Source organism: Pogoniulus pusillus, chromosome 41, assembly GCF_015220805.1.
Source record: "Pogoniulus pusillus isolate bPogPus1 chromosome 41, bPogPus1.pri, whole genome shotgun sequence".
Taxonomy (NCBI): domain Eukaryota; kingdom Metazoa; phylum Chordata; class Aves; order Piciformes; family Lybiidae; genus Pogoniulus; species Pogoniulus pusillus.
The window spans coordinates 3,223,007-3,233,868 of NC_087304.1; positions in this window are offsets into that span (position 1 = coordinate 3,223,007).

Here is a 10,862-nt window from a genome sequence, read left to right on the forward strand (position 1 = left end):
CCCTCTTTGTAAGGGCTGGCTGCAGAGGGTGGGGAGGGAACCACCAAACCCCCACTGGGAGCAACTGGATTGATGCCCAGCCCAGGCTTATCCCCAGGAGCTGCTGGAGCAGCTCCTTCAGCAGGCTGAAGGGAAACCCTTTGCTGTGGTTAAAGCAGTGCTGGAGTGGCAGAAGGCAGTGCCAGGTGAGAGGCAGAGCTGCCCTCAAAGAGGCATTGCCACAGGGCAGCTTGGGGAGCAGCTTTAGGGCTGCTGGAAGGAGCTTCAGGGCTCAGGATTGTCCTGCACAAAGAATTGAGCTAAGATGGGAGAGGAGAAAAACTGGGAATGGTTCTGGGCTGGGTCAGGATTGGCCTGGTGGAGGGAGAGGGACAAGGAAGCAGCAGCAGGTCTGAGGTCACATCTGTGTGGGGAAAGCCAACTGAGAGTGCAGGAGGCTGGAAGGGAGCCTCAGAGGTTCAGTGGAGGCCAGCACAGAGCTCTGGCTTGCATCCAGGCCACTCTGGTCCTACAACCAAGCAGGGTGGAAGGGAGCTCTGGGATCCTCCCTTCCAACCTATCCCCCATGGCACTGAGTGCCCCAGCCAGGCTTGGAGGCTGAGTTTAGATCCCTGCAGGGCTCTGCTGAGGTTCCTCAGCTCACTCCTCAGCTATGCTGAAAATCAGAAGAGGTTCATGGGTTGGAAAGGGCCTTCAAGATCATCCAGGTGATAGAATCATAGAAGCACAGAATCAGGCAGGCTGGAAGAGAGCTCCAAGCTCCAACAGCCCAACCCAGCCCCCAGCCCTGCCCAGCCACCAGACCATGGCACTCAGTGCCCCAGCCAGGCTTGGCTGCAACACCTCCAGCCACAGCCACTCCACCACCTCCCTGGGCAGCCCATTCCAGTGCCAATCACTCTCTCTGCCAGCAACTTCCTAACAACATCCAGCCTCAACCTGCCCTGCCACAGCTTCAGCCTGGGGCCCCTTCTTCTGGCCCTGGCTGCCTGGCAGCAGAGCCCAACCCCACCTGGCTACAGCCTCCCTGCAGGCAGCTGCAGGCAGCAATCAGCTCTGCCCTGAGCCTCCTCTGCTGCAGGCTGGGGAGTACAGGGATGGGGAGCACAGGTTTGGGAGAGCAGGGATGGAGAGCAGAGGATTGAGAGTGCAAGGATGGGGAGCAGGGATGGGGAGCACAGGGATGGAGAGCACAGGTTTGGGAGTGCAGGGATAGGGAGCAGGGATGGAGAGCACAGGTTTGGGAGTGCAGGGATAGGGAGCAGGGATGGGGAGCACAGGGATGGAGAGCACAGGGATGGAGAGGACAGGGATGGGGAGCACAGGGATGGAGAGCAGAGGATTGAGAGTGCAAGGATGGGGAGCAGGGATGGAGAGCACAGGTTTGGGAGTGCAGGGATAGGGAGCAGGGATGGAGAGCACAGGTTTGGGAGTGCAGGGATAGGGAGCAGGGATGGAGAGCACAGGTTTGGGAGTGCAGGGATAGGGAGCAGGGATGGGGAGCACAGGGATGGAGAGCACAGGGATGGGGAGCACAGGGATGGAGAGCACAGGGATGGGGAGCACAGGGATGGAGAGCACAGGGATGGGGAGCACAGGGATGGGGAGCACAGGGATGGAGAGCACAGGTTTGGGAGTGCAGGGATGGGAGTGCAGGGATGGTGAGCATAGAGATGGGAGCACAGAGTTGGGAATGCATAGGGCTGGAGAGCACAGGCATGGGGAGCCATAGGGATGCAGCAGCAGTGAGGCAGCACAGCCCTAGCGACAGCAGAGGAGGTCCCTGGGCCCCCAGCGGTGGCTGCTGGCTCTGGCTACCTGCGTGGGCCATGACGGAAATGTTCCCGGCGGGGGGGGGGGGGAAGTTGCCAGACAGAGCTGGAGTGGTTTTGTCTCCCACTCCCTGCTTTTGTCTCTCATCCCTCTGATTGTCTCCCACTCCTGGCCCCTTCCTTTCGGCTGCACCTGATGCCCACGGCTGATGACTCACATCCTGCTCAGGCCACCGCTGAGCTCCTCTGGCCTCCAGCTCGGCTCCCTCCCACCCTGGGAGCCTCAGCACCTGCTCACGGTGCTCTTCCAGCTCCTGGGAGCCTCAGCACCTGCTCACGGTGCTCTTCCAGCTCCTGGGAGCCTCAGCCCCTGCTCCACGGTGCTCATCCAGCTCCTGGGAGCCTCAGCCCCTGCTCCACGGTGCTCATCCAGCTCCTGGGAGCCTCAGCACCTGCTCCACGGTGCTCTTCCAGCTCCTGGGAGCCTCAGCCCCTGCTCCACGGTGCTCATCCAGCTCCTGGGAGCCTCAGCCCCTGCTCCACGGTGCTCATCCAGCTCCTGGGAGCCTCAGCCCCTGCTCCACGGTGCTCTTCCAGCTCCTGGGAGCCTCAGCCCCTGCTCCACGGTGCTCATCCAGCTCCTGGGAGCCTCAGCCCCTGCTCCACGGTGCTCTTCCAGCTCCTGGGAGCCTCAGCACCTGCTCCACGGTGCTCATCCAGCTCCTGGGAGCCTCAGCACCTGCTCACGGTGCTCATCCACCTCCTGGGAGCTGCATCCCTTGCCCACTGTGCTCATCCAGCTCCTGGGAGCTGCATCCCCTGCCCACGATGCTCTTCCAGCTCCTGGGAGCTGCATCCCCTGCTCCACGGTGCTCATCCAGCTCCTGGGGATGCTCATCCAGCTCCTGGGAGCCTCATCACCTGCCCACGATGCTCTTCCAGCTCCTGGGAGCTGCATCCCCTGCTCCACGGTGCTCATCCAGCTCCTGGGGATGCTCATCTAGCTCCTGGGAGCCTCATCACCTGCCCACGGTGCTCATCCAGCTCCTGGGAGCCTCATCACCTGCCCACGGTGCTCATCCAGCTCCTGGGAGCTTTATCCCCTGCTCCACGGTGCTCTTCCAGCTCCTGGGGATGCTCATCTAGCTCCTGGGAGCTGCATCCCTTGCCCACGGTGCTCATCCAGCTCCTGGGAGCTTCATCCCCTGCTCACAGTGCTCATCCATCTCCTGGGAGCTGCATCCCTTGCCCACGGTGCTCATCCAGCTCCTGGGGATGCTCATCCAGCTCCTGGGAGCCTCATCACCTGCCCACGGTGCTCATCCAGCTCCTGGGAGCTGCATCCCCGAGCAGGAGCAGAGGTTGGGGCCACGTCTCTCCTCACCTGCCCTCCTCCATCTGCCTCCCTTGTCACCAGGCAGGTGACAAACTGCCGCTGGCCCGGAGGGAGCCGCTGCAGGCAGCTGGCAGCCGTTGCCACCCTGCGGCACTGCAGGGAGAGCAGCCAGGGCTGGGGCAGGGCACAAACGGTCCCTGCTGCCCCAGCAGGCCACCTCCCCACGGAGCTCCTGGAGGGGATGCTCTGCCCACGCACACCCCAGGACGGGAGCTCCAGGGACATCTTCCTCCACGTGGTGACCCCCGAGCGCAGCCTGCACTTCGCCATCTCACCTCTGGGCACCCGCAGGAGGCACAGAGGCTCGGGGGAGGGGCAAGGGACAGCTGGGGACACCCTGGAGAAGCAGCTCGCAGGCAGCAGTGGAAGGTGGGCATGGATGTGCTGGATCTGCCTTGCCCTGCTCTGCCATGGCTCCATCCCAGCCCCCACTGCTCGGGCAGCTCTGTCCCTGCCCTGCCCCCCCACGGTCACCACCCCCTGCGGCTTTGTCACCCTGGGGTGAGGAGGAGTTGTTCTGCCCCTGGGGCTCAGGTCATCCTCGGGTCCTGCTGCTGAGGCACCTCGCAGCTGGCAGCAGGAGCCAGGATGCTGCAGAGGGCCTGGGATGCCTGTGGATGGGGGAGGTGACAGCTCCTGGGTGAGAGACCAGCAGCAGTTGAGACCCCAAGCCACAAGGATGGGGACAGAGGGACCCCAGCGAGGCTGCCCCCAGCCGGGAGCTGCAGCAGCCCCCTCAGGGAGATGCAGGGAAGAGATGGAGTGGGGAGCAAGGAGGCAGAGCAAAGGGAGAGGAGGCTCTGGGGAGTGAGGAGGCAGAGCAAAGGGAGAGGAGGCTCTGGGGAGCAAGGAGGCAGAGCAAAGGGAGAGGAGGCTCTGGGGAGTAAGGAGACAGAGCAAAGGGAGAGGAGGCTCTGGGGAGCAGGGAGGCAGAGCAAAGGGAGAGGAGGCTCTGGGGAGCAAGGAGGCAGAGCAAAGGGAGAGGAGGCTCTGGGGAGTAAGGAGACAGAGCAAAGGGAGAGGAGGCTCTGGGGAGCAGGGAGGCAGAGCAAAGGGAGAGGAGGCTCTGGGGAGCAGGGAGGCAGAGCAAAGGGAGAGGAGGCTCTGGGGAGCAGGGAGGCAGAGCAAAGGGAGAGGAGGCTCTGGGGAGCAGGGAGGCAGAGCAAAGGGAGAGGAGGCTCTGGGGAGCAGGGAGGCAGAGCAAAGGGAGAGGAGGCTCTGGGGAGTAAGGAGGCAGAGCAAAGGGAGAGGAGGCTCTGGGGAGCAAGGAGGCAGAGCAAAGAGAGAGGAGGCTCTGGGGAGCAAGGAGGCAGAGCAAAGGGAGAGGAGGCTCTGGGGAGCAAGGAGGCAGAGCAAAGGGAGAGGAGGCTTTGGGGAGCAAGGAGGCAGAGGAAAGGGAGAGGAGACTCCTGGGGGGGAGCTGGCAGAGGAGCAGCTCCAGCCTGGGGCTCCCCTCGGGGACACACAGCTGAAGTTGTTGCTGCAGAGCATCCTCAGGAGGCATCTTGGCCACCCCCAGCAGCTGCCCACCCGCGAGTTTCGCTCTCCACCGATCCGGCAAAGCAGCTTGGAGGAACAAAGAGCTGCGGAGGAGCCACTCCTGCAGGCAGCAGGACGTCAGCTCCGTGCCTCTGCCCGGAGGAGAAGCCTCGGGTGAGAGCATTGCCCTTGCCTGGGGCTCTGCAGCATCCTCGGGGCTCTGCTAGCTGAGGCAGGACGCCTGTGGGGCTGTGGTGGAGCTGCGTGGGGAGCAGTGAGGGCTGCAGAGTGCCTGAATAAAAAGTGAGAGCCTCTGGACTCAGCTGCAGCTCTGCTTTTGCCTTGCCTCTGCCAGCTGCTGGGGCACAGCAGGACCTGTGGGTGCATTGCCCACCCTGCTGCCCACAGCTCCAGCTGGGAGCAGCTTCTCCATGGGCTGAAGCTGCTGGAATGCAGGAGGCTGCCCAAGCCCACCCACCCCCACCCCCCCACCCCCAGCAGCAGCAGGCTGGGAGAGAAGTGGGATCACATCCACCTTTAGGGATGCTTTCCAGCTGTGTGCTGGGATCTTTGCACCTGGCAGGGTCCCTCTCTCAGCCTCTGGACCTCTGCTTTCAGGTCACAGCAGCTTTGCTGAACGAGTTCATGGAGTCACAGAATGGGTTGGGTTGGAAGGGACCTTCAGGAGCATCCAGCTCCAAGCCCCTGCCATGGGAAGGTCACTCAGGGACACTTCCAGGTGGGTCCTGAAAGTTTCCAGAGGAGATTAGGTTGGAAGGGACCTTCAGGTGCATCCAGCTCCAAGCCCCTTCCATGGGCAGGTCACTCAGGGACACATCCAGGTGGGCTCTGAAAGTTTCCAGAGGAGATTCATGGAGTGAGTTGGGTTGGAAGGGACCTTTAGGAGCATCCAACCCCAACCCCTGCCATGGGCAGGTCACTCAGGGACACATCCAGGTGGGTCCTGGAAGTTTCAAGAGGAGATTAGGTTGGAAGGGACCTTCAGGTGCATCCAGCTCCAACCCCCTGCCATGGGCAGGTCACTCAGGGACACTTCCAGGTGGGTCCTGGAAGTTTCCAGAGGAGATTCATGGAATGGTTTAGGTTGGAAGGGACCTTCAGGTGCATCCAACCCCAACCCCTTGCAGGGACACTTCCAGGTGGGCTCTGAAAGTTTCCAGAGGAGATTAGGTTGGAAGGGACCTTCAGGAGCATCCAACCCCAACCCCCTGCCATGGGCAGGTCACTCAGGGACACATCCAGGTGGGTCCTGAAAGTTTCCAGAGGAGATTCATGGAATGGTTTAGGTTGGAAGGGACTTTCAGGAGCATCCAACCCCAACCCCCTGCCATGGGCAGGGACACCTCCACCAGCCCAGCTTGCTCAAGGCTTCATCCAAGCTGTCCTTGACCATCTCCAGGGAGGGCACATCCAGAGCCCCCCTGGGCAGCCTGTGCCAGTGTCTCAGGCAGGGATGCAGTTGTCCCAGGGCAGCTCAGCTGCCAAGCCCTGTGCCAAAGCCAGCTGCAAGGCTCTCAGCCATGCTCACCTCAGCTGTTTGTTGTCTTCCCTGAGCAGCAGAACCCAGGAGGCCAGAAGCATCCATGGCAGCGTGGGGCTAATGGAGCAGAACCTCCTGGGTCAGCAGCAGAGTTGGGCTGCTGCCAGCTGCACTTTCAGGGCTCTTAATTCTCAGTGAGGATGCCTGGGCCCAGGCCAGGCAGGCAGCTGGAGAGCAGCCAGGGGCTGGGAGCCAGCTGAGGTCCCTGCAGGGGCAGCACAGGGAGCAGGCAGCAGCCAAGGCTTGCATCAGGGCTGTTGGTCAGGGAGCTGGTTAAGGCAGCTGGATGCCAGCCCTGCCAGCCTGGCTGGGTGCCCTCAGCCACCTGCTGCCCTCACCTGGGGGCTTGCTGCAGGAGAGGGAAGTGTTTGGGGTGGAAAAGGCCTCCAGGATCACCAAGTCCAACCAGCAGGCAAGGGGCTGCTCTGCTCCCTTCCTGCCAGCAGCTCCACTCAGCCTCCCTGGCAAGGATGGCAGAGTTTGGGAGATGAGAGGGGACCTCCAGGGGGGACCTCCAGAGGTGACTTCCAGAGGGGACCTCCAGAGGTGACCTCCAGAGGGGACCTCCAGAGGTGACCTCCAGAGCTGACTTCCAGAGGGGACCTCCAGAAGTGACCTCCAGAAGTGACCTCCAGAGGTGACTTCCAAGAGTGGCTTCCAGAGGTGACCTCCAGAGGTGACTTTCAGAGATGACTTCCAGAGGAGACTTCCAGAGGGGACTTCCAGAAGTGACCTCCAGGGGGGACCTCCAGAGGTGACTTCCAGAGGCAACTTCCAAGGGCAGCTTCTAGAGGTGACCTCCAGAGGTGACTTCCAGAGGGGACTTCCAGAAGTGACCTCCAGAAGTGACCTCCAGAGGGGACTTCCAGAGGGGACTTCCAGAAGTGACCTCCAGAGGGGACTTCCAGAGGTGACTTCCAAGAGTGGCTTCCAGAGGTGACCTCCAGAGGTGACTTTCAGAGATGACTTCCAGAGGAGACTTCCAGAGGGGACTTCCAAGGGTGACTCCCAGAGGTGACTTCTCCAAGAGTGGCTTCCAGATGCCAGCTGTGGCCCAGATCACAGCCCCTGGCTGTGTGCTGCAGTGTCCCTGAGCAGCAGAGTGGCTCTGGGTGGGGGAAAGGAGGAGGTGAGAGGCAGAGCCTAGGAGCAGGAAAGAGCTGCAGTGTCCGTGGGGGAGCAGAGGTGTTGGAGGGGAGAGGAGGAGGAGGAGGCCAAGGTGAGCAGGGAGAGGTGGATGAGGTCAGGAGCAGCTGGATGGACCCAGGACAGCCTTGGAATGATGGAACTGGCACCTCCAAGACCATCAACTCCTCCTCTCAACCAAACACCACCATGGCCACCATGTCCCCAGGTGCCATGGCCACAGGTTTCTTGAGCCCCCTCCAGGGCTGGGGACTCCTCCCTGGTCAGAGCCTGGCTCAGGCTCCCAGGGCTTAAAGGGGAGGAGAAGAAAGCTGAGGACAGACTTCTGAGCAGGGACAGGACGAGGTGGGGATGTCTGAAACTCAAAGACAGGGATTGAGCTTGCAGAGAAGGGAGGAATTATGGATGCTGAGGGTGGGGAGAGCCTGGCCCAGGCTGCCCAGAGAGGTGGAAGCTGCCCCAGCCCTGGCACCACTCCAGCTGAGGTTGTCTGGGGCTGTGAGCAGCCTGCTCTAGTTGGGGATGTCCCTGCTGGCTGCAGGGGGGGGGGGGGGGGGGGGGAGGGGTTGGACTGAGTGACCTTTAAAGGTCCCTTCAAGCTCAAACCATTCCATGATTGTGACATTCTGATGTGAACAACTCAGTGCCCAGCCCAGAGCTGCTAAAGCTGGAGCCAGGATCAGTGATGTGACAGAGAATCCACTCCTCAGCCATGCTGAGGAGCTCTGGCAGGAGGCAGGCAGGGCTTGGGCAAATCCAGACTGATCTCCAGCTCCTGGGGGCATCATCTCTGCTCAGCACTTAGTGCTGGGGGGGAGGCAGAACGAGTTAGCTGGGATTAATGGCCCAGCAGTGAGCAGTTAGTGCAGAGCTGAGCTCTGAAGTGCTGCCACAGCTGACAGGAACGTGAGGATGGAGCCGTGCCCTGAAAATCTTCCTCCTCCTCCTCATCCTCCTCCTCCTTCTTTTCCTTGATGCTTAAGGACTGCCTCTGCCTAACTGCTTCAGCATCCTCCCAGGAGAGCCTGGGGATGAGTGCTGGGTGGCAGCTCTGCGGTGGTGAGAATCAGGGAGGGATGGAAGTGGTGAGGCTGGAAGAGAGCTCTGAGCTCATGCAGCACTGCTGCTGAGCCACTGCCACTGCACCACCTCCCTCAGCACCACCTCCCTCAGCACCACACCCAGGAGGCTTTGAAACCCCTTCAGGGACTCCACCACCTCCCTGAGCTCATCCAATCCTGCTGCTCCCCCAGAGCTCACAGCCCCACGCTGCTGCTGAGCCACTGCCACTGCACCACCTCCCTCAGCACCACCTCCCTCAGCACCACAGCCAGGGGGCTTGGAGACCCCTCCAGGGATGGAGGCTCCAGCACCTCCCTGGGCAGCCTGGGCCAGGCCTGGGAACCTTTGCTGGCAAGAAATTGTTCCTCATCTCCAACCTGAGCCTCCCCTGGCACAACCTGAGACCTTCTCCTCTCCTCCTGTCGCTTGTTGCATGTGGTGGGGATGTGGTGGGGATGAGGTGAAGATGTGGTGGGGATGTGGGGAGGATGTGGTGAGAATGTGGTGGGGATGTGGTGGGGCTGTGGTGGGGATGTGGTGAAGATGTGGGGAGGATGTGGTGAGAATGTGGTGAAGATGTGGTGGAGATGTGGGGAAGATGTGGTGGGGATGTGGTGAGAATGTGGTGAGGATGTGGTGGGGCTGTGCAGAGGATGTGGTGGGGATGTGGTGAGGATGTGGTGGGGATGTGGTGAGGATGTGGTGAGGATGTGGTGGGGATGTGGTGGGGCTGTGGTGGGGATGTGGTGGGGATGTGGTGGGGCTGTGGTGGGGATGTGCAGAGGATGTGGTGGAGATGTGGTGGGGATGTGGTGAGAATGTGGTGAGGATGTGGTGGGGCTGTGCAGAGGATGTGGTGGGGATGTGGTGAGGATGTGGTGAGGATGTGGTGGGCCTGTGCAGAGGATGTGGTGGGGATGTGGTGAGGATGTGGTGGGGATGTGGTGGGGATGTGGTGGGGCTGTGGTGGGGATGTGCAGAGGATGTGGTGGAGATGTGGTGGGGATGTGGTGGGGATGTGCAGAGGATGTGGTGGAGATGTGGTGGGGATGTGCAGAGGATGTGGTGGGGATGTGGTGGGGATGTGGTGAGGATGTGGTGGGGATGTGGTGAGGATGTGGTGAGGATGTGGTGAGGATGTGGTGAGGATGTGGTGGGGATGTGGTGGGGATGTGGTGGGGATGTGGTGGGGATGTGCAGAGGATGTGGTGGGGATGTGGTGGGGATGTGGTGAGGATGTGGTGGGGATGTGGTGGGGATGTGGTGAGGATGTGGTGGGGCTGTGCAGAGGATGTGGTGGGGCTGTGGTGGGGCTGTGGAGCTCTCGCGGGGATGCAGAGCTGGGCTGAAGGAGACCTCCTTTCCCTGCAGCCCAGCCCAGGGGCTCTGGTGCAGGCCTGGTACCTCCCTGCCGTGCTTCTGCTGGCTGCCAGGATCCCTCCCGGGTTGTCTCCTCCAGCCTGTGAAGTGAGGACGAACCTCTCCCACCCCAGCACTGTGCCACAGGACATCCTTGCCCTGCACGCAGAGAGGAGGCTCCGAGGGAGGACCTCAGGGAGAGGCAGAGCTGTGAGCTGCTCACCCTGCCCGGCCCTGCTGCCGGCTGCTGCTTGCCTCTGACTCACAGCTGCGCTGCAGCCTCCCGCAGGTACAGGCGGCAGAAAGCTGGGGGCTGCTTCCCCGCTCCTGAGCCCCCCTGCAGCGGCTGCAGCAGCAGCAACCACGCTCGGCTGCCAGGAGGTGGGAGCAGAACAGCAACCAGTTCGTGATCGCCGTGCCCTGAGCAGCAGCAGGAGCGGAGTGGGACACGGAGAGAGAGGAGAGCAGCATCTGTGCTGCGGGGACAGCTGGGAGAGAGCAGCATCTGTGCTGCGGGGACAGATGAGAGAGAGCAGCATCTGTGCTGCAGGGACAGGCTGGGAGAGAGCAGCATCTGTGCTGCGGGGACAGTTGGGAGAGAGCAGCATCTGTGCTGCAGGGACAGTTGGGAGAGAGCAGCATCTGTGCTGCAGGGACAGTTGGGAGAGAGCAGCATCTGTGCTGCAGGGACAGTTGGGAGAGAGCAGCATCTGTGCTGCGGGGACAGTTGGGAGAGAGCAGCATCTGTGCTGCAGGGACAGTTGGGAGAGAGCAGCATCTGTGCTGCGGGGACAGTTGGGAGAGAGCAGCATCTGTGCTGCAGGGACAGTTGGGAGAGAGCAGCATCTGTGCTGCAGGGACAGGCTGGGAGAGAGCAGCATCTGTGCTGCAGGGACAGTTGGGAGAGAGCAGCATCTGTGCTGCGGGGACAGGCTGGGAGAGAGCAGCATCTGTGCTGCAGGGACAGTTGGGAGAGAGCAGCATCTGTGCTGCAGGGACAGGCTGGGAGAGAGCAGCATCTGTGCTGCAGGGACAGGCTGGGAGAGAGCAGCATCTGTGCTGCAGGGACAGATGAGAGAGAGCAGCA